Source organism: Taudactylus pleione, unplaced genomic scaffold (genome assembly GCF_031769625.1).
Source record: "Taudactylus pleione unplaced genomic scaffold, aTauple2 ptg000318l, whole genome shotgun sequence".
Lineage (NCBI taxonomy): Eukaryota > Metazoa > Chordata > Amphibia > Anura > Myobatrachidae > Taudactylus > Taudactylus pleione.
Window position 1 is genome coordinate 1443774 of NW_028284719.1, and position 25386 is coordinate 1469159.

Genomic DNA, 25386 nt, shown 5'->3' on the forward strand with positions numbered 1-25386 from the left:
ATGCGGGGATGGGGAACCTCAGGCCCGGGAGCCGTATAAGGTCCCTGGAATCATTTGGTCTGGCCCTCTGAGCATTTTTCTACTAGCCTCATCTGGCTTGAAGGGTGCCTAGAATGGCACCTTGCAGCCAGATTATATGCAACAGTGCCATCTGTAGCATTCTTAGGATGCTTCAGATGGTCAAAATGCTTCCCTTACAGCTCCCCGGAGCATCCTCAGGATCCTCTGGGCATCACTGTAATCACCAGTGATTGTGACCCTGTCCCTGTGTGATGTAACACGGAGGGGGCATGGCCTGCACCGGGCCCGCAAATAATGTTATATATATATCAAAATGGCCATTGGCAGAAAAAAGGTTCCCCACCCCTGGTCTAATATAACTTGTCTGAACATAATAGCCTTTTTGTCAATGGGGCACATCTTGATACTAAACACCCTGCATTGCAAGATCTTCATGAATTATTTAGGGCAGTATTCCACAGGTTTAGTCCACCATCTGTTCTTGCAGCCCTGGATGCCACGTGTAACCCAGAATGGTCTGAGAATTCCAAAGTAGAAAGCAAGCAAGAAGAAGAATATATGACCTTAAGGCATCTAGAATCCACTTTGTGGTTAGGAGCCTAATGTTAGAATTTTGTACTGTTTGAGGGTTTAGGCTCCAGTGATCCAGCGCTAATATTTGGATTGCAGCGTATGTTAGCAGATTCCAGATGGGCTACTGATTAACTGTATTACTTGCTGATGTGTTCTCTGAGTTCACAAACACTGGTTCTAGCCCCTAATCCCTATATTCAGGGTAAGGGATTGAGTTCCACTCAATTGGTTCCAGGGACAGACCATGAGCCTTCCAGGTGTCACTGACCTCTATGAATGCACTAGAAATTTACATTACCACATGGTCCTCATGCAAGAGTAGACCTCTAAATTAACCTAGACTAATCCGTTATTACTTGTCAGCTAAGTCAACAGATCCTTTTGCCAAAACCACCCTGGTTTTGATCTGTATTTTTTAAAGCAATGATAAAAACAGATAAAATCACACATCTGGGTCAGTTTCCCACAGTATTATTAACCCTAATAACATTAATTTACAGTCATTTCTAGTAAATTTTGACCACCTCACAATATTGTTATTACTTTTCACCAATATAGGCAAAGGCTGCAGTGAGCTGGCTGTCTAATCTAAGCAACAGAGCAGCACCACAAATACACAGCACTTTAAAAGAATATAGGACATCTATAAAACATTGCCACACAGCAGTGTCAAACAGGATGGCAGTTTACTAAACTATAAAAAGGCTTGTTGTCTATGCAAAAAGGCAGTCACCAAAGTCCCAAACAGTGCATAATGCAAAGAAAAGAGCTTCAAGATGGTATTGTTCTTGGGCCCTAACCCTTATGTTGTATATTAAAAATTACATGTATAGTTTAACAAACTACTGTAATCACTTCAGCGACAGGGACTTTGACTTTTGTGGCTGTAGTTGTTGATTTGTTTGGGCCCCCACAAAGAAGCTATTAAAGTGTGTAAGGCAGATCACAATGTTGTTAATGATTGGCTTAAGGCAGCTAAAAGTACTGTTAAAGATCTCTTCTCTACAGTTGCATTATGTCATCATTATCATCCTCCTCCTCACCTTATTAGTGATAACATCATCTTCATACAATATTAACTCATATCCGCTGGAATCCACCATTACAGAAGTCTCTTTACTTTGATGTAATTGGCAGTATAGGCCTTCTTCATGGAATTTATAGTTAATTTTGTTGAACATCATATTTTCCACTTTTGAGGAAGTAGCCTCCTATGCCAATCACTGACAAGGTTCCCGGCAGTGCTGAAAACTCTTTCTGAGTACACACTGGAGACTGGGCAGCTTAAGTAAAGCAAAACCAGCTTGTACAAGGGCCTCCAAATTGCCTTTTTTCTCCCAGCAGTCAAAGGGACTGTCTGACATATCTATTTGTACACTGCATTACAGCAGAGGTGTCACCAATTTTGGGCAACTCTCTTAGACCTAATGAGATGTCAAAATGTTGTGTTGACTCATCCGCATCACCAGTGGGTCTCTTGGGAAAGATCAGTTTTTTCTTGGCAGTCACAGTTGCTGGAGAAGCTCGAGTAGATGTTGTCATGTCATGAGCCAATTGAGCTACCTCCTTGCATCTCTTAAGGTCTGTGTCAGTTGGAAAGAAAGACACAACATATGACTTAAACCTAGGATCAAGCATGGTTGACAAAATGTACTCCAATTTAAAGATGTTGACAACTATTAGATCCTGGCGAAGTGAATAAAGACTTCATCTACAAGTCCAACATAGTTGAATCACCTCACTTCTTCACTTTCTCTAGCTATTTTTCCAAAAGTCTAATTAGCAGAATCACCTGACTTAAGCTGGCAGAGTCTGAATTTACTTTACAGGTAACTACATCGAATGGTTTCAGCACCTTGCCGAACACAGAAAGTATTATCCTTTGCACCTGACAAAGGTACATTTCACCTACTTTCCCTATGTCATGGCTTGTTGTGTAGGTTTGGATAGCTTGTTGCTGTTCCCCAATTCACTAAATCATATAATGGGTAAAATTCCACATTGTTATTATCTCTTGCTTTAGTTTGTGGCATGGCAAATTAAACTTTTCTTGCAGGCACTGCAGTCTTCTACGTGTAGTTGCTGAATGGTGAAAATGTCCCAATTGTTTTTGGTCCACAGACAGCATCTTCTGCATGCCCCTATCATTTTTTTTTTAAATCTGCCCCTCCAAGTTGATTGTGTGAGCAAAACATGGGACATGCTCAAATTCACCCAGCTGTAAGGCTCACACAATATTTGTGTTCTTATCAGAAATGTCTAATTCTGAGGAGAGTCTAAATGTGGTATGCCATTTTGTTATGACACCCTTTAAGTTTTCTAACAGGTTGACACTGGTATGCCCCTTAGTGAAGCCAATGTTACAGAGAGTATTCTGCCTGAGAATGAGCTGGCATTTTGTATTACCTACTGCTGCTGCGGCTGTCACAGTCATGTAATCTTTATTTTTCTCAGTACTGCTTGTCCACATATCTGTGATTAAGTGGACAGTGGGTACAATGGCATTTTATAGGACAAGAATTATATTTTTTATTGTCCTGGTACAGTCAAGGAATTGCTTTTCTGGTAAGATGGAACTGAGATGGAATTTGGTAACAGGGACACAGGACCTTAATTATCTGTCTAAAACCAGATGCATTAATGTCAGATATTGGATGCAGATCTAATACTAGCATAGCTGTGTAACTGAGTGACAGCTGTCATAATTGCTTCCACTTGTAAAGGATGTTTTTGAAACTACTACTGGTCACCTTTCGGGATGAAGGTCCATCCCCAGTATCATCATCAGCAGGCCTAACTATCAAGGATTCTTCTAAGGAATCCTAGATAGGGGAGGACTCAGTTAGCCTTAGCAAATTTTATTCAGGACTACCTCCGATCATCTATGAGGAGATTGTTGATGAAGGTGTTGGTGGAGGAGATTGCAGGTGCTAGGATCTAGCTTAGAGATAAGAGCTAACTGACGCTGGACTGCTTGCTGTTATCACTTTAGCACCAAAGAATAAATTTCCACACTGACATAAGAATTATAACTGTGCTATCCACTATTATACAATCTGTGTATGATAACAATAGTGAAAGGGGAGGTGCACACAGAAATAAATACCGGCATACATAATACAAAAAAAAGAAAAAGTATTCCTATTATGGGTCTCTCACAAACTGATCACTTGTAATCACTCTTCTCAATAGACAAGTATATAGTTCTTGGTGACCCATACTAATATATATTGCTCAAAAAAATTGTTACTACTATATAAAACATAACTTTTATTCCGTCTTTGTAAAAAAGACCAGTGAAATATCTATTTCATTTTTATAAGTACAGTGGATATAATTTAATTGTCTTCAATTATTTAGGAGTCATTGCAGATCCCTACATTCAGTTATGTATGGATAAAATTACATCCGTTATAGTGTGAGCAGTTGAGAAAATGTTGTTAGGATATTTGTTGTAATATATCCAGGGTTCAGGTCCATAGCAAGTTTATTGTTCACACATAACTTTAATTTTTTTATTTAGAAAACAAACAAATTGCCCACCAACTATGGTGCACTATGCAGATAATATTTAGCTGGTGGCCCTTGACCTTTTTCATGTGCTTACCCGAAAACACCAGTGATGTACTCTAACCATTGGGCTAGTAAGCATCTCTGAATCAGGTCCATAGACTCAACATCGGCCACACTGGCTGCACCATTGAGCCTCTAAACCAGTGGTTCTCAAACTCGGTCCTCAGGACCCCACACAGTTCATGTTTTCCATGTCACCCAGCAGGTGCACAGGTGTGTTCATTACTCACTGACACATTTTTAAAGATCCACAGGAGGAGCTAATTTTTTCAATAGTGTATCTGTGAGGAGATCTGGAAAACATGCACTGTTTGGGGTCCTGTAGACCGAGTTTAAGAACTTGTGCTGTACACAACCATATGGTTGCTCAGAATGTCCATTGGTAGTCAGCCACCGGAGCCTCTGAAACAGTGTACACAGATGCAGTAGCAGGCTAAGATGCCCATGTAAAGGTTTCAAAGCAGCTGTGTTTTGTACCCCACCTACTTTTTATTTAAAATGGACACTCACTGGGCTGTGGTGGGGGCAGGTGGTGCATCACATTAATGCCTTGAATAATTGAGCTACTTCAACATAAGTGGGTTCAATGCCCAACTCCAGCATAATGACAGTCCTAGTACTTAAAAATATAAATATGTAGATAGTAACAAAGAAATTATTTGGTGACACTTTTCATTTTGTTTTTTAAATAGACGCCATTGTCTGGGGGAGATATATCAAACCTTGGAGAGAGATAAAGTGGAGAAAGTTAAAGTTCCAACCAATCAGCTTCTAAATACCAATTATAGGCTGATTTGTTGTACTTTATCTGTCTTCACTTTGATTCTCTCCAAGGTTTGATACCTCTATCTGTAGATATTTCCTATATTATTGATCCATTTTTCGCATATCCAAACAGAATTTGACTAATTAGTGGATTTTCCATTACACATTTTTCATTGTGAGTGTGGTGATATTTTAAACTGTGTGTTTATTTCTCTACAATAATGTTTCCCATACCTACATATGTCACCTTTATTTTCTCTACCATAATGTTGCCTCTGACAACTAGGTTTTTATACTTCTAGGGTAATCAGCCTAAGGTTATGCAGATGCTCCTGACCAATTAACTAGGCTGCCTAATTGCTTTCCCATTAAGCGTTATTTAAATAATTTATTTATGTTAGTCTGTATTTGTGAGTGTTTAATAAAGAATACATATTACTATAGAAGAAAGTGTGCCCTATTTATAAAAACATTTTTTCCTGTTTTCTCCAGAACCACCCACAAATCATACATTTGGAGGTAGTTTACAGATGAAGGGCTTTATTTATAATATAGAGGATTTTGTATACTGCTGCTTCCTGACAGGTTGCTGGTGAAAATTAAAAACGGCACCCACAATCATTGTAAAGACCGATGTGCTTTACACTAACTGCGGGTGACCGTTTACATTTTCACCTGCAACCCACAGAGATCCAGCAGCTTACAAAATCCACTGCATCATAAATAAAGCCCAACATAATTGTATTTTAAGTTACATCTTAAGATTTATTCATCCTTAAATCAAGTGAATAGAAGTGTTTGCAATAAATACATGACAATCATCATCATTAACTGTTACATCAGTAACTGAAATTAACTGAACACAGAATTTATGCAGGTATAGGAATGTGTTTTAATGATAATATAAGATATACAGTATATAATATAATATTATAATGATAATATAAGACATACAGTTTATAATATAAAATAAGAATGATAATATAAGATACACAGTATAGAATATAATATAAGAATGACAATATAAGATATACAGTATAGAATATAATATAAGACTGATAATATAAGATATACTTTACAGTATAGAATATAATATAAGATTGATAATATAAGATATCCAGTATATAATACGAAATAAGAATGATAATATAAGATATACATTATATAAAATAATATAAGAATGATAATATAAGATACTGTATACAGTATAGAATATAATATAAGAATGATAATATAAGATATACAGTATAGAATATAATATAAGAATGATAATATAAGATATACAGTATATAAAATAATATAAGAATGATAATATAAGATATACAGTATAGAATAGAATATAAGAATGATAATATAAAATATACCATAGAGATTATAACATAAAAATGATAATATAAGATATACAGTTTACAATATACTATAAGAATGATAATATAAGATATACAGTATACAATATAATATAAGAATGATAATATAAGATATAAAGTATACAATACAATATAAGAATGATAATATAAGATATACAGTATACAATATAATATAAGAATGATAATATAAGATATACAGTATACAATATAATATAAGAATGATAATATAATATAAGACACATTTTCAGTGGTCATGCTTAACTTGTCTCTCCATGCTCTTATTATATTACACTTATGTGTGAACAACCTTGATCCTCCTACTACAGCATAAAACATGCACATGTCAGTTATGTGCAACATAAAATCACATTATGCAATTGTACTTATAAGCAACTTTAAATTAACATCTTAATCTAAAGCTTCTTTAAAATCATAATTTCAGAAATTAATGTAATAATGATCAGTTTAATACAAATTATCAGTTATATAGCATTCTTCTATAATTTTATAAAGGTTTCAAATTAGAAAATGAATATAGAGATCAATATTTATTCTCAGATTCAGTTTCTTTCCAGGCCTATTTCTCTCTGTGAGCTGCGATGATCATAACTCCATCATAATCAATAAGGTCACTCACTGACTTTCTTCTGAGAACCTTACAGTGATCAATAATAAATCCCTCATCTATGAGAATCTTTTTTGCATATTCCTCATCATATTTAAATAAATTATATCGGTCCTGCGCAACCATGAAATAAGTTGCATTCATAAGCCCACCTAATATCAGGTGTCCTTTAGGTTTTAGCAGCCTAAGCATTCTCTTTAGATTTCTAATGCAACCATCTTGGTCTGTGCTGATGGTCTCCAGCAGCGATAAACTCATGACACAGTCTGCTGGTGGTATCTTCATTGGGTCTGTGAGATTTTCCTTTTCAAGGTCATATGTCACAATCTGTTTTATTGCTGTCTTCAGCTTTATTTCTTTCTCCTCATGATGGCCACTAAAATATACAAACAGAATAGACAATACATTTAAAAAGTATAAAAGTGCATTGATAAAGCTGCAGGCACTTGTTTTGCAAAAATGTGCAAATGTAGATCCATGTACAGGTTTTTTAGATATAATAATTTGGTGGCAATGAAACAGGTTCCATCTTCTGATGGAAGATACTGTATGGGTGGTTGGGGAAGTTGTTTGCTAGGTGTGATTTTTACTAGTTATAGCTGTTCATTTTATGGAATAGGATTATTTAATTAATTTACAGGGTGGACTGTTCACATTTAGGGGGGCATACTTTGTTTTCCAAGGAATACAACGATGTTGTATTGTCAAAATTGCCAAATAATATGAAGATGGAGCATTTTTCTATACTATAATTGAAGCTCCTAGCATATGATTGGTGCAAGTTTCTAAAGTGGGACCAAAAGTGGCAACTAAAGATGCACCAGCAATGATGGCAACAACTGGAAGTGGGTATCTAGGTCCTTGTACATACAGACACATGGCTGTACATCAGAGAAGAGCTTTGTAGAGGCATTAGCATAAAGTTACTGACATGTGACCGACAAAGGATGCGCAGATGGCCTTGGCAATGTCCGACTCAGAATCAGCCCCTTAAATCAGTGCTTGAGTTCCCCTATCACTAATATCAAGGGAAGAATGGTGGGTGAAAATATATTACACAAGATCATGGGGATAACATATTCAGTAAGACTTATGACCATTTCACTATTCCCATGTCATATACAGTATGCTTCCCCACAATTCTTCTCAGGTCCTATGTGCCCCAAACATCTCCAATGAAATGTTGTATGGTATATTGGAAGAGCAGAGTGCTTCATGGGATAGTTGTCCAAATTTGGACAGTACAGTTGGCAGACTACACTTTTCTGTACTACCTATTCTTTCAACTTTGACTACCTACTTCTGGTGTCTTTGTCACAGCTTGTCTGTATCCTGGAATGTTGTGACTTGTTTTGAAGGATAGATATTGTGGACATCAATAGGTGCATTGATGAGTGTTTGGAGCAAAGACTAGCCCATATGGTTTGACTTATAGAAGAGCTACTGTAGCACAAATGGACCTCTCCACCATGTCCCATAAATGCTGAATTGGGTTCATGTTGGGTAAACATGGAGGCCACCCCATTCGACGGAACCTTTTTGGCACCATATAAATGAAGGATAATAATAATAATAATAATAACTCTCCTGAGTGCTCCTTGAACCAAATCTGGACAACTTGGGACACAAGGTAACAATTTGCATTGTCCTGCTGGAATATTCCATTGTTGTGGGGTAAATGAAGGCAATGTGTTAGTGGCTCACAGGTCTGGTGGGGCCTGGCTATGCATCCAGGACACCGTGTCATGCCAGCTGCAATGGCCTATAGTCCTGACAGTTGTTATGCAACTGGGACTCTCTGTAGCTGCACTACCTGTTGTTCCTGACTGTTGTTACAGCTGGGATGCTTTCTTTGTACCTGTAGCTACTCAGCTGCAGTGTAGTTAATAGTAAGGGGTCTGTCTCTGTGTGTGCAACTACCCAGCAGCAGTTTAATGAAATGGCATTTCTCTGTTCTGGGCTTCTGATTGGCTCCCTGAGTAGTTAAAGCATAGTCAGGGCCTTGGTGCATTGCCAGTTATACTGTAGCTACTGCTACATAGGGAGAGGGGCCCTAAATTGCACACCCTAAGCACAATGTGAAGTGCTACCTGCTGAGACTTGTAGTGCTGCAAGCATACTGTAGCTACTGTCCTGCCAGAAGTTACCTGCCCTGCTTCAAATATTGTAGTAGTTTCTGCCAGTTTTTGACAACCATTCTTGAATTTTTACTTGTTACTGCTTGTAGGTATCAGTGCCTGCACTCTGTCTTTGCCAGTCCTGCATCTGCTTAGTAATCTACCTTTTCCTGGACCTTGATATTGTCCTGGTTCCACCTCAGCCCATTCCTTGTGCTCCCTGGTTTCCACATGGACTCTTTGTACCCAAGTTAACACCTGTTGGTATCCTAGTAATGGGTGAACTCAACTGGGAAAAGCTGTGAACACATTTATTTGTTTGCAGGATCCTGACAATCTAGGTGTACATAACACCATGAAGGACTGCAAATGGTGATCAAGCAATTTAGCGGTTACCACTCAATGATGTGTTCAGATGGATCAGCAGTCCCAACTCATGCCAGTCTACACAGTGTCTTGTTGACAACTGGGTTCCATGACATCTGTGCCATACCCGAACCCAACCATTAGTCTGAAACAGCTGGAACTGTTACTCATCGGACCACTCCACATGTTGTCCGTTCTCTAGGGTCCAATTATTGATGTTACAAGCCCAGGTGAGGTACTGTGTTTTGTGTTGTGGTGTTAACAGGGGCACTCTGGTGGTTCTTCTGCTCTTATATCCCATGGAAGCTAAAGAATGCTGCACTGCCTTGCTACATATGCATCTGGCACCTCCTGCATTGGATGTGGATGTGATTTAAACCAGTGTTGCTTGTTTAGTGCATGGCAGCTCCAAATTTAAAAATCCAAAAATGTTGCACTCACCAGACTTGTAAATCAGAAGCATTTAATCACAGACAAGCCATAGAGAGATAATACAATATATATATTAGTAAAGGTCTGCACTCACTCCATATATTTTTCCATATCCACTGGGGTGCTTACCAAGAATCCATTACTGAAGGTCTATATATAACTGCATCTAATTCCACTATAGTAGAACAAGTCACACTATCCAGAATTTTTTATAATCAGACAATTTTTTTCAAAGAAGTTGTATCACAGCAAAGGCTGTGTCATAAGTCTACATTCGTTTGAACTCCCATCAACGAACTTACAGTCAGCTGATTCTACCGCTTCCACTTAGCAGAATGTGGGTCAGCCTGGAGGGCCCAGAGAGCACAGCCAGGTCAGACAGATCACATCACAGTAGGTTAAACCAGTATAAAGAGGCAGATAATATTTCTAAGCCAGTTTACTTACAAGGGGAGACAGAGGATTATAGGGATGAATAATTGCTAGTTGTATAGGCAAAGTAACCATAATGGCTCTATATGCAAAGACTCAGATGTCACATGCTCAATATTGGATTATTAGTACAAAAAAATCAAATACTACTTTCCCCTGTACCAGCTGAGAGATCATATCCTGAAAAAGTTAATTATACTGCACACACAGGCTTAGCCTGCCATCAAAGTTTTATTACCATCTCTAATCCTTTTAAAGGTATATTATTTCCATCCTGCATACCTGATGCTTTTCAATGCAGGAATAGTGTCAAAAGCCGCTGCTGCATCTTGTTTAACAACAGTGCTCTGGGTGGCCCACTCAGGCCCTTTGCTAAGAGACTAAGATGCTGGGCTGCTACTCCGTGAGGTCCTTCTACATGGCTGCTCCGTCATCTCTGCCCTGTCCTGATTGGATCCCTCTCCTTTTTCACCTCTGCTGATTCTCTGCTCGGATGCCGACTATAGCGTTCATTACATGTCTTCTGGTTCCATGTGTGGAGATCATTCTTGTGGTGTGTTCCAGTACCTCCTGTCCAGCATGTGTCTCTTCAGCCTCAGCCACACTGCGGCATCTGAGTGGACTTCGGGTTATATTCATTGTGGCAGTGTCGGCCCCACTGCAGTGGACTTGTTACCAACCTTACATCACGACTGTCTCAGCTGCGTCCCAGCCAAGTACATTTCAAGTCTCAAGGCTGCAACTTGGCCACATCCCAGCCAAGTACACATCAGCCCTCAAGGCTGCAACTTGGTCACAAGGCCGCATCCCAGCCAAGTACACATCAGCCCTCAAGGCTGCAACTTGGCCACAAGGCTGCATGCCAGCCAAGTACACATCAGCCCTCAAGGCTGCAACATGGCCAGAAGGCCACATCCCAGCCAAGTACACATCAGTCCTCAAGGCTGCAACTTGGTCACAAGGCCGCATCCCAGCCAAGTACACATCAGCCCTCAAGGTAGCTCTCCAGTCAAGTGCACACTAGCCCTCAAGGCTGCTTTTATCATTCTACTCACATCTCAAACTTTGTACACATCAGCAATTGAGGCTGCAACCCGGCCATAGGTCTGCATCTTCTACCTGGTTGTCATCAGACCATTTTTACTACTGCAGGCCTTTAGGCTACTTTTCTTACACTGTCTTATTCTATTCTGTTGTGCTTCTCATTTCTGATTGCAAAATCATTCTTACAGTGAATCTCCCCAGGATTCATTACATATAGTCTGTATTTAAAGAGTGTTTTTTAAAATGTGAGGCTGCAACTACCCTACCCCCCACTTTTAATTAGCTTGTAGAATTAACTGCTCAATATCCCCTCTCCCTGTACCAGTTGACCCAGTGAGTGAATTATTTAAAAGCATACTCACACAGGCTTGGCCTGCCATCTTAGCCAGCATTGTAAGCATGTCATTTAAAGAATAGAATTAGAACTGGACTGTGAACTGGTTTTGGACTTTGGCCTTTATTTTGAAGCTCAAATTAAACAATTTCTCTAACACTATAGCTGGTACGGTTCTAACACGATTATGAGACCACAGGACTGCTGACCGAGAACTAAACAGGGATGAGGAGTGCCAGTCCTTCAACTACTGAGACAAGCTGGAGTGAGGCTGCAGAAGAATGACACTAGAACAGATAGATTAATATGGCCTAAGAAATGTTATGGGACTATGGTGCAGCTAGGAAGCCAGACAAGGAGTGGCTTGACAATGATAACTAGCTGCAGGGCAGGCATGACCAGGACTGTGAACTTGCAGGTAAACAGACAAGACTTAGACAGGCAAAATACAGACAAGGACTTGAAAGACAAGATACAAACAGGACTAGACAGACACGACATAAACAGGGCACCATAATGTGGTAGGACCATAGGCTGAAGGAGCAGACAAAGTTCAAGGTATGGCCTTGCAGTTCAATGTGTGACTGAAACAACACAATGCAGCCTTTAGAGCCAAGATGCAGCTTTGAGAGCCAAGGAGCTACAAGAACAGGATGGAGCAACCTTGAGGGCTGTGGTGTGGCTTGAGAGCCAAGATGTGACAGGAACTAGATGGAGCAGCCTTGAGGGCCAGTGTGCGACTAGAACAGGACAGAGTGGCCTTGAGGGTAATGGCATGACCTTAACAAGACGATGCGGCATTGAGGGTTGAGGTTTGACAGGAACTAGACGGAGCAGCCTTGAGGACTGATGTGCGACTGGAACAGGATGGAGTGGTCTTGAGGGCCATGGCGTAACTGGAAAAAGCTGGTGCGGCCTTGTAGGCTAAGGTAAGACTGAAACTACTGTAGATGGAGTGGCCTTGAGGGCCAATGTGCAACTGGAACAGGACTGAGCGGCCTTGAGGGCCATGACATGACTAGAACAAGCCAATGCGGCCTTGAGGGCTGAGGTGAGACTGGAACTAGACAGAGTGGCCTTAAAGGCCATGGTGAGACTAGAACAACACAGCAGACAGGTGAACACAGGCACAGCAGGTATGCAGGCTGGAGGCAGTGAGGTTGAGAACACTGCAGGTTTGAATCTGCTAGAAAAAGACAGATATGGCAGGACTAGACTGTGGTATGGTAATGCCATGGGCAACAGAGAGGTAGGCTGCAGCTGCAAAGTCCAAACAGTGAGAATATGAACAGATAGAATCACAGCTGGTAACACATAGGCAGGTACAGATCCAACTGGCAGGCACAGGACACAGGAAATGTAGTACTAGGAAGACCGGCTAGAACTCAGGGCTTGATTCAGACCTGCTCGCTAGGAAGCATTCTCTCATAGGCGGCCAATTTTTGCATACTGCGCATGCGTATGCATCGCAGTGTGTGTGCGTGAATCAGTGCAAGAGATCAGGAAGCATTCGCTAGCCAAGCATAGACAGGAGAAGCCGTTTGTGGGTGGTGACAGGGGCTGGCCACTAGAAACGGGGAAGTGGAGGTGTGAACGCAGGTGTGCCTGAGTGTCTTAATGCCGTTTTAGAGGCATGCATAATTAACAGACAGCATCATAGTACACATCACCTGGTTGAATTTTACACTGAAGTGCTCGCAGTTCTTGCGGTAGGGTATAGTCACCTAGAGCACTGCGAATGTATCCAATGGTACTGGATATACCGATGGTTGCATACACTTCCTGGAGATGAGGTGTGCAATTGGGCATCTTAAGACAGGCTGGTGGGCATCTGGATACACAAAGCGATCGCATGCCAAGACATAGTTGGCGTGCTTATGCCTTGCCCTGCGATCACCTGCCTTGCCGACACTTAGCTGAATTTTCATACGCTGAGAGCGAGTGTCCGCATCTAGCGAGCAGGTCTGAATCGAGCCCTCAGACTTCTGAGCACAGTACAAACCTAGGGCCTGATTCAGGCCCACTCGTGAGCGGCTGTCTGCTCGCAAGTGGGTCGATGGGCGCACGACGGAGGGAGCTCCGTCGTGCGCATGCGCGAGACGCGACGAGCGAAGGACTTTCCTTCGCTCATTGTGTCTGATCAAAGGGGGCGTGCTGTCGATGTTGATTGACAGCACGCCCCCTTTGGTGGGCGTGCCGGGGGCGTGCCTGCCAGACGGAGGCATTCCCAAGGGAACGCCTACCATCAGAAGCCGGCCCCACTGACATCACTAGTGATGCCAGTGGGAGTGATTTTGGCTCTGATAGAGCCAAAATCACTCCAGGCCTTGCGGTTGAGAAACTCAACCGTAGGCTTCTGCTCGCACTGGCGATAGTCGCGATGGTCAAGACCATCGCGACCATCATCCTGCATGCTCGTATAGGCTGTGGGTGGTGACCCACAGCTATATGAGCGTCCAGGAGGACGCTCCATATTTATGGAGGTGGGCCCTGATTCAGAGCGAGCGCTCTGGTCAGAGCGTCCGGCTCTGAATCAGGGCCCTAATCCGTATGTCAGACAATTTCACTGGCACAGACTGTAGGGCTGGCTGTAACTTATCAGGAGCAGGGACCAATCAGAGCAATCCCTGCATAGAGCCTCCTTAAACACAGGCTAGTATGCAGCAATGAGCTGCAAACAGACAAGACAGGATTCCAGCTGCCTGCAACAGCTGGAACATGAATCGAGACATGATGCAGTGTACCAGTCACAAGTATGGCTGGGCCTTGCCACCAAGATGATCCGCTGCTGCAGATCCTAAAAATAGGTAGTACAAAAAAGGAAGAAATATCAGCGCTAATATAGGTAATTAAAGCGATCCTAACAATAGCTAGGAAATGCTACTACTCTACCCTCCATTCAAATCCACTGACTTGGTTTGGGGAAATCTCATGCTGCAGCACAATCGCGCTCAACAAACTGCCGCACACTCGTGCAAGGGAGATGCTTGAATCAAGCCGCTTGTGCAGCTTACTCCATTTTTTTCATTTGTGATTAATTTAACAAAGTTTTTATAATGCTGTCACCATTGTTTTAATACTGAAATTTTATGCATTTGTATTCACCTTCTCTTTGTTTTATTTCTTTTGGTCTTTTTTTTTGGCAGCATGAACAACACATGGATCTATTCATTCAGTGCACATCATATTACACACGTTTCAGTCACCCACATACAGATGTGTCCACATACACCTTTCTGAAAATTGAGCCATGGCCTGCCACTCATGGCATCAGATAATCAGCACCGCCAAGATATAACTGTCGGGACATGTGTAAGGAGGCTGAAATATAGTGTAGTACCACTTTTCAGACAGGTGGCATTTTTAGAAAAGTATACTGCAGCTGCGTAACTTCAAAGCTGGAGAGGAAGATCCTGTACAGTAAGCTGCCTCCCATTGCAGTGACAGACAGGCTTACAAAATGCCCTGCATACTGTATTTAAGAGCTAAAGGACTAAAGGTTCCCACCTGTGACTATTGTTGTGTAGTGGTAATGTTACTGCACTTAACAGCAAACAGGCATTATAGTTTGGGTTTGGTTCTCAGTGTATAACATTTTTTTTGCTCCAAAAATAAATGTATGTAATTCAATATATATTATTGTAATAACAATAAAACTTTTTAGAATAAAATCAAATTTCATCTAGAGGGTGTGAACACCGTTTACAGTATGTGAGGATCTGAGTCAGAGAGGAAGGCATGTGTGTGTAGTGATTTCTTAGTGTAGAAAATTACCCTTGAAAATATGGCTCCATATTTCATATACTGGGCCACAAAATCACATTTTATATAAACAGAAAATAATGCTTGTAAATATGGCTCTAAATTTCATATACAGTACTGGTTCTAGACATACAGTATAATTCAAAAATTCAAAAACTGGCCAGTAATTTACAGTATGTTCTTGTCCTTTTTCAGATTAACCCATTGCTTATCTCAACACAGAGCGGGGAGGAGAAATTCATTTGTAAACGCTGCACATTATCCACAGACAACAAATCACATTTTCATTAGAGATGTGCGCCGACCCCCTGTGCTTTAGTTTTGGATCTGGATCTCCCCTGGTTTTTGTCTGGATCTGGTTTTGGATCTTTTTCCTTGGTGTTTTGTTTTTTGGTTTTGGATCTGGATCTGGTTTTGTTCTTAAAATATCATAAAAACAGCTAAAATCACATAAAATGTGCCTGTTTTTGGTCCTACAGTATTATTAACCTCAATAACATTTATTTCCAGTCATTTCCAATCAATTTTGACTACTTCACTAGAATGGGTGCCGCCTCCAGGAAATGGGGTGGAGCCTTGCAACAACCCCCATTTGTGGCATTATAGGGGGCATGCCCAGCACTCTCCAAGATGCTGGGCAGCCCCCAGGCTCTCACTACACAGGAGAACAAATGCCGTGCGCATGCACAAAGCATCATTTCACCTTCTGCACACCTGCTGCTCTGCTATGCAGAGCAGTGGTGTGTGCTCTCTCCAACTTCCCCCTCACCGTGGGACACTGTGGCCCGCGGGTGGGACATTCCCAGAAAAATGGGACTGTCCCGTCTAAAGCAGGACAGTTGGGAGGTATGCAAAAGGTTACATCCAGCTAGCTGGCTGACTAAGCTAAGCTACACAGTGGGCGGCACTAACATGCGGCAGTTCAGCTTCCAAGTTCCAACATGCATACAGTGTGTTATACAGTGTGGATTGGATACACCAGTAGTGCACTTACTGTGACAGCAGTGTCGGTAGTGCAGGTTGCTGGCGGTGTCCTCAATGCGAGAGTGGAAGGAGTTGCCAGCTGGCAGTATCCTCAGTGCAGGGTACAGGCAGTGTCAGTGTCCTCAGTGCAGGGTACAGGCAGTGTCAGCAGAGTGGGGGTACCAGCAGTGTCTTCAATGCAGGTTTGCTAGCTGTCGGCAGTGCAGGGGTTGCAGACGGTGTCCTCAGTACATGGAATGGTGGTGCTTCAGTGCTGGCAGTGTCCTCAGTGAAGGGTACAGGTAATGTCGGCAGTGCCAGTGGTGTCTTTAGTGCAGGTTTGCTGGCTGTGTCGGCAGTGCAGGGGTTGCTGATGGTGTCCGCAGTACATGGAATGGCAGTGCTGCAGTGCTGGCAGTGTCCTCAGTGAAGGGTACCAGCAATGTCGGCAGTGGGAGCAGTGTCTTCAGTGCAGTTTTTCTGGCTGTGTCGGCAGTGTGGGGGTTGCTGACAGTGTCCTCAGTATATGGGATGGCAGTGCTGGCAGTGTCCTCAGTGAAGGGTACGGGCGATGTTGGCAGTGCCAGTGGTGTCTTCAGTGCAGGTTTGCTGGCTGTGTCGGCAGTGCAGGGGTTGCTGATGGTGTCCTCAGTACATGGAATGGCAGGGCTGCAGTGCTGGCAGTGTTCTCAGTGAAGGGTACCAGTGGTGTTCGTCAGTGCGGGGGTGCCAGCGGTGTCTTTAGTGCAAGTTTGCTGGCTGTGTCGGAAGTGTGGTGGTTGCTAACGGTGTCCTCATTTTATCATCATCATCGGTGTCCCACTCATTTTAAACTACTACACTATGGGCCTCATTTATTAACGAGTTTTATTACCAAAACAAATGATAAATGTCACTGTGTTTGATAAATGGTGCTCCATCCAATCAGCTCCCAGCAGTCAACTGTTAGAAAAGTGACAGTTGGGAGCTGATTGGCTGGAGCAACATTTATCATACACAGTGATATTTATCACTCATTTTGTTGATAAAACTCGTTAATAAATGGGGGCCTTTGATTGTTTCTTTGTGTTCTCATCATTTTGAGGTAAATATAAGGACACAAAGGGCCTGGATGGAATTGCAAAACTGCACACAAGCGACTGTGCAATTCTGTCCATTTAAAATTCAAATGCAGAAGGAGGTGTCGCACACTTCCTTGCTGCATTTGCGTGATCTCAGCTCTGTGACCGAGGCCACAGCCTGGTGTCACCATCAGAACAATTGCGACTGATGGTTGCCAATGTTCCTTAGGCCAGGCTGCGGTAGCTAAAGCTTCCCACAGCCTGGCTGGGTCCTGGCAGCTTGCGAGACCAGAAAGTCTGCATGCACCCATACAGACTCTGGCCTCGTCCCTCCTGGAAAACAGAGGCAACACGCCTCTGTTTCTGGGAACGCTGCCAGGGAACATCCCCACTCCACCTCCAAAATACTGCAACCTGTCAATCAGGCTGCGGCCATGAGAACTCTAAGCAGACTCGCAGTCAGAGGGCTGCACATGCTCAGTACACCTCCTGCGCATGCACAGTCCTCCCACCATTGGAGATGTGCGCTAACCATCGGGTTAGTGTACATCTCTGAATCAGGCCCAAAGAGCGCCATTCCAAGGGATTGATATATGTGGGACTATACATACTATAAGCCTCCATAAAAAATACATAAAATAAGTATGATTTCTGAAGTTTATTAGTGTATTATATGTTTAAGCACCTACAGGTACAGTAGTTTCCTTTATAAAATAGAAACATTGGTTAACATCAGTTATCATCGATGTTTCAGAACCAATGTTTAGGTCTAAACAATGTTTTGTAATTAATGTTAAAAACATTGGTGCAATACTTTCATGTTGTCTTTTTATGTCCTATCCTTAGTGCTCACACTCCAAGCAGCTCTCCCCCTCTCCCCATTCCTGATAACAGCATCTCTGGCTCTGTGTGCCCCCCTCCCCCACCCACAGCAGTGTAACAGCAGCAGCTCACTTCCTACTTTCCCCTCTATGAACACAGCAGTGGTGTCTATGTGTGCCCCCCTCACCCAGGGCCAAATTAAGGTCTGTGGGGGCCCCTGGGCAACACACTTGTGGGGGGCCCCTATCAATAAAAGTTTATATATAGTATGCAGATAGCCGGCACTCCCAAGCTGCTCAATAGTAAATTGCATCCGGTGCCTCCGTGTTACCTCTCCTAAGCAGGTGAGGACATATGCACATCCATGAAGGTGGCACTCTCAATGACTTTAAAGCATGACAAGAACCCCGTTGTATAAATCAATGTTTCAGGGTCTTTAATGGCCCTTTCATCAGTTTATATCCTGTCGAAAGTGCCATTAAAGACCCTGAAAAGTTGATTGATACAATGGGGTTCTTGTCATGCTTTAAAGTCATCGAGAGTGCTGTCTTCATGGATGTATATATATATATATATATATATATATATAGATATATATATGTGTATATATAGCAACTGACATACTGTGTATACTTTACTGTAATAACAAAGTGGAAAACAAAACTTTGTGCTTCCAGCTACATTACTGGTCAAGGAGTGTACAATATAACCATGGAAAATGAGGACTGTTTTGGGAGGAAGGGAGGGACCAAAAGTACAAAAGTGTCTCTAGACAAAAAGGGCAGCATTAATGAGTAGTAACAAAACACAGGGGGAGGGCTAATGAAAACTTGATTTGTTGTCTATGGAAAATGTGCAGCCTTAACAAATGAATTCCTCCTCCCCTCTCTGTGTTGAGACAAGCAATGGGTTAACCTGAAAAAGAACATGAACATACAATAAATTACTGATGGCCAGTTTTTGAATTATACTGTATGTCTAGAACCAGTACTGTATATGAATTATGGAGCCATATTTACAAAAAAAAATTCTGTTTATCTGAAATGTGATTTTATGTATCAGTATATGAAATATGGAGACATATTTTCAAGGGGGAATTTCTACACTAAGAAATCACTACACACACGCCATGCTCACTGACTCAGATCCCCCATAGTGTACATGGTGTTCACACCCACTAAATGAAATATGATATTATTCTAAAAAGTTTTATTGTTATTACAATAATATTATTGATATTATTATATTACTGAATTGTATAAATTTATTTTTGGAGCAAAAAGAAATGTTTACACTGGGATTCAAACTCTAACTGCCAAGTGTGATGTGCAGTGACTTTACCAATATGCCACAATAACGGTGGATGGGAAGTACAGAATCCATCTTTTCAGGAACTGATGACAGTTAATTTGTTGCTAGTACAGTGTTTCAATGGCTAGTACAGTGATTTAGCTACAAATGCATATTGCACCTTAACATAAACACTCCTCATTTGCCCTCTATTAAAATCCAAAGGAGACCACTACTGTATCTTTGCTACATAGGTGGAACACTATTAAGTGCTACATTACATGATGCACTGACCACCCAGTGGTGAAAGTATGAATTGCACCTTTGATGCACCGCAGACAGCATGGCACAACAACATATGAGAATTGATGTCATGCCAAATTGAGAGCCATGGCACAATTTTCAGAAAGGTGTATGTGGACACATCTGTATGTCTTAGTTTCTTGTATGGCTTATATCAGGAATTGTAACTTTAGTAGTGCGCCCAAGATGGCTGCCTCGACTGGTATGTCCGTGGGTGGGGTGATAAATACTTGGAACAGATGATTATGAAAAGTCTCTGTTTTTAACTTTAGCATGCTGCAATGTCCTCATTTTGCTTCTTCACTTCTAAGCATTGCTCATTCTACCCATGGTAACCTATGTCTTTCTTTTGTGCGTGGGTTACATTAAGTTTACTATGCTCATTGTGTTTTAGTTTGTTTACTTCTTACTGTTTTAATGCTTGTAAAGCAACTTTGAATCCTGCTGGAGAAAAGTGCTACATTAATGAAATTATTATTATTATAATATAAACTGGTGTTTAGATATACAGTATGTGAATGCTGCATTTTCTCAAATGCCCCCCCCAGAAAAAAGATTATCTATATATAGGGATCTGTGTAATAAACAGAATGGGATTGAACTTCCAACAGCGGCTGCCCTACAGAATGAAGATCCCAACAGAGGCAGGTAAGTACTCTAACCTCCCCTGCCTCCCCCTAACTCTAACCCTCCCTCAGTGGTTCCTAACCCTAACCTCCCCCCTAGTGCCCAACCCTAACCTCCCCCCAGGGGTGCCTAACCCTAACCTCCCCCCTAGTGCCTAACCCTAACCTCCCCCCAGGGGTGCCTAAACTTAACACCCCCTCCCCACACCCTAAACCTAACCCTCCCAGGGGGTGCCTAGCCCTAACCTCTCCCTGGGGGTGCCTTACCATAACCCTCCCCCCAGGGGTGCCTAATACTAACCTCCCCCCCAAAAAAAACCTAACACTAACCCTGCTAAATACACTAAACCTAACCCTAGCCCCCATGGCTAACAGGACACACGGCCCGTACTTACCTTGTTCGGGCATGCATTATCCTGGATTCCGGTGTCAGGATTATGATAAGCATAAGTATTTTGATTCCTATTATGAATCCTTTGCCGGCGTTCAGCAGTCGAGATTGTGACCACCGGATAACTGCTTCCCTAGTGAACTTATTATACATGAGGGCTCAATGTTTTAGTTTTGGTGTGTAACACATTTGGAAAAGGGTCAATGTGTAATTACAGGTTCCTCTATAATAAAGTTATTATCCATACATACAGATACTTTTACAAATGATTTAAAGTATTAGGTTTCATTGTTTTAATACATTTGGAAAAGGGTCAATGTGTAAAATGTGTAATTACTTTATAGTTGCCTACCTTTGCTGTCTCTTCCCTGGGAGAAGCCCTGGGAGGAGAGGCAGGTGGGTGGAGATGGGGGGGCAGGGCTTAAATTTAAATAGGGCTGGAGTCAAATTATGTGATTCATGTAGAATTGCGTCATTAAGCCCCGCCCCTTGCATGGACACCCGCGATCTCCGTGGAAATTCTCCTAATTCTGCCCACAGAATGCGGAAGAAATGCCTACCCTTCCGGGAGTGTGGTGGGTTACCCGAAAAATCGGGAGTATCCCGCAAAAACCGGGAGGGTAGGCATGTATGAATTACAGCGAGTAGAGAAAGATATTTGTGCAGAAACTTAACCATTTTCCTTCTAACTCTGTAGCATATGATGTTGTGTGATTCCAATCATAGGCTCCTGTACGTGTGTTCAGCCATCATTTCAGCTCCATAGTACATTCCTCAGTGCACTTCAGTACATATATCTGTTTAAAAAAGTCACATGCAGAATAGAGCTGGTGAATGATGGGACCAATGCTGATCTCAATCATAGTTTCTCCAGTAATGTGACCTGCAGGGAAAGATTCCATTGATTACAAAATGTTACTATTTATTTAACATCTATTCCACAAATCATTCTAAAATTTGATTTTAATGATACATCCAACCAATACTGCTTTAATGTATGGGGGATATAAATTGTTATTGAAACACCTTAGTAGTAGCAATAAGGTTTCTTAAACTAATATACTGTAATAAAGGATAATGCTTTGAGACTCTACTGTACCTGTTTGCTTCATTATCCATTGGATGTTATCTTTACATTATTTTACAACTTAATACATGAGAACCACTGTTTGAATTGCTTGATTTTATATTTACAATAAAGCTACATGAGCACTGTGACTTTGCAATGTGTGCAAGATAGAGCAAGCTATTTAAAGATGATAGGATGGATCTGGTCTTTCTCATAAGACAGTCTGATTACACAGCCTACTTCTAGGATATGGTCAGTATCCTGGGACATGGGATGCCGGTGCTTAGAATACTGGCACTGGAATCCCGACACCTATCAGAATCCTGCCACTGGCATCCCAACCGCTGGCATGCTGAAGGTAGGTATCGGGGTTATGGGTTAGGCATTAAGAGGAAGGGTTTGGTTTAGGGTGTGGGGAGGGGGAGGAAAGGTTTTGGTACTAGGGGGGAGAAGTTAGGTTCAATAATTGGGGAAGAAGGGTTAGGGTATGGAAACGGGGAGGATTAGGATACCAAACGACAGGTGTCAGTATCCTAACCCTGTTGGAATGCCGGCATCAGGATTTTAACCACCAGGATCCTGACCGCTGGCATCTCGTACCAATCCTTCTACTTCCATTCTCAATAAGGACCCAATTTAACACATTTTCAATGTGGATGTGGGACATTTTTTACACCTAAAGTCAAATTGTAAAAAATTATATTTTCATGCAACTTTAGTAGGAACCTTTATAGAGACATGAGTTCTGATATTAACCCATTCCAGTGAAGAACTGGGAGCAGAGTGATAGATTATGTTATCATTCTGTTCCTGGTTCAGGTCCTCGGCACTGATGTGTGTCATCCTCAGGTGATTGCGTCATTGGGGGCTGATAGGGAAAGTTCCAGTAAAATTTTGAAGTAGTATTCCATAGGTTACCAAAGGCTAACACCACCTTCAGATGGCATTAGTGGTCGTGCCCATGCTCAGAAATATTTTACAATCTGGAGCTTGGTAAATCTAACTGCAGAGCAGCCCTCATAGAATCTTGTTGGGTCAGCTTTGGGTCATAAATGGAGGGTTTCTGACCTACATGTTTAATCCTTAAAATTGCAGGTCTCCTCCATATATGACTGCTTTTCTGTAAAATTCCTCAAATATTGTTTAATAAATAAGTCCCCTAGACTTGTGTGTCTACATTAGTGACTTAGGGGTCTATTTACTAAGCAGTTTTAGGAGACAGAGTGAAAAGTGATAAGGTGCCAGCCAATCATCTCCCAACTGTCATTTTTCAAACACCGCCTGTGAGACAACAGTTGGGAGCTGATTGTCTGGCACCTTATCACTTTCTTATCACTTTTCACTCTGTCTCCTAACACTGCTTAGTAAATAGACCCCTTAGTGACAAATTATTCCATATGTATGTTCTCATGTTCTGTCTCCATTGACCATATCATAGGCATGGCATCACTCTCACAACTAATCATATAACACAGGTTTAGAATAGAGGTAATGGGCTTCTTTTCTTTGAAAATGATATATAAGATATATAATACATATTTCTGTATGTATATTCACACACATGATTTATTGATTTTAAGATATTATCACCACTAGTTATAATATTTTACTTTGATTTATTAGGGAACAATTTGGACTCTCTAGCCTTAAAATGTTACATATATAGTGTCATTTGGATTTAACATACATTAGGACACATTTGCGATGTATCAAACTTATATTTAATTTTTAAAGAAACTACAGTACATATAGATATTAAACAACACTAGGTTGTATTATAATTACAAGCCTGTGAAATACATAACCTGTACAAACAGGACAATATTTAGCTTGTATGACAAGCACAGTAGGATACAGTCTTTGGGATATGGAACTTGTAAAAAAAAGCATTAAACAGCGCAAATATATCAATCAAATTATTGTCATATTGACTTCTAGTTTCTGTAAGAAGCGCAGGAGAATCATTGCAAGCAAGCTTAGTATTTCTGAACTAGTATACCATGTATATTAACCCCTTATATTATAATTGAGGTAATTATACTGGGTATAAGACTATTACCAGCCATAGCTGGAACAAATTTAAGCTACTTAATACTAGCTGATGACTATACTGTGGTATAAGACTATTTCCAGCTCGAGCAGAAACAATTGACACACTGAATATAATTTAACATCTGTTGTAGCAAAAGGGATATATTTACTAAAGTGCGGGTTTATAGAAGTGGAGATGTTGCCCATAGTAACCAGAGTCTAGCTATTATTTTGTAAAAGGTGCTAGATAAACTATAAGTAGAAACTGATTGGTTGCTATGGGCAACATCTCCACTTCTAGAAACCCGCACATTTGTAAATATATACCCAAGTGCTCACACACATAAGAGACAAGCCTTACATCCAGAATAAAAGCCTCACATAGCCTTGTTTTTAACAATCTGTTTTATTCACAATTAAAATCTTTTCTTTTTGTTATCACTTAATCTTTTGATACTATTTGATTTTATACTTCGCTTTGAATAGAGCCTATTACAGGGCATATAGATGTGATTACTTATTAAACTTTAGAGAATGCAAGCCATGACGGCATATGTATAAAAATAACAAAATGTTCAGAATATATTGTATTGATACCTGTTTTTTTCTGGTATACCTAATGAAAACTTTTTTTTATTTTAAATTGAGATGTGTACCTAGAAAGATAGTGCACCCTTTTGTAAACTGATTCCTTATTCTACTTAGTTTAGTGCACCAACATGTACTAAATTGCCATCTTAAAGTATAGACAAATGTATAATGCCTTCTTCCCTTTAACAAAGACACCTAATAAAGAGAAAATGTAATCTTAGTAGTAAAATAAAATAAAGTATACATACCTTTACTGAAAACATTATAAAGTTCATCCATTGGATATTTCATTGATTCATCTGCAAAGACCATTTCTGGTTTATTTGAAAAATATGTGTCCAGAAACATTCTTGAATCCATACCGTGTACATGGTAGCGCTTACAGAAGCTGGAATCCATCTTGTATTATTGTATTACAGACACAGGACTCTCACGTCTTTGTCACTGTTGTTATTGGCTTGTCCATGGAGTTCTGTCTATATATGTGAAAATTTTAATATTTGATTTTATTAACAGCAGAAACATCAATATTATAACAGGATTCTTTGTCTACTTCATCAGTTGATCAGTCATGGGAATGCAGATGATGTGTCACGATTCCCAAGAGTTTCCAAAATGTATATGCATGAATAATTCAAAATGAGGTTAACACTGCTGCCAGATTTAATTAAAAAAGATTTATTAAGCACACAGGGTGAGATACAGGAATCAGGAAGGGAAAGTTTAAATGCCGCAATACTGACACAACATTTCATGTAACGGATTCTGGAGTAAGCCGATAAACCGTCAGTGGTGATAAACAGAGTACTGAATGTGTATAAGCACAGG

General features: G+C 41.0%; 1 pseudogene; it reads right to left on the reverse strand.

The window, feature by feature from the left end:
* Window positions 1–6876: 6876 nt before the first annotated feature.
* Window positions 6877–24957, reverse strand: LOC148509617 (indolethylamine N-methyltransferase-like; annotated as a pseudogene).
* Between the last annotated feature and the right edge of the window lie 429 nt (window positions 24958–25386).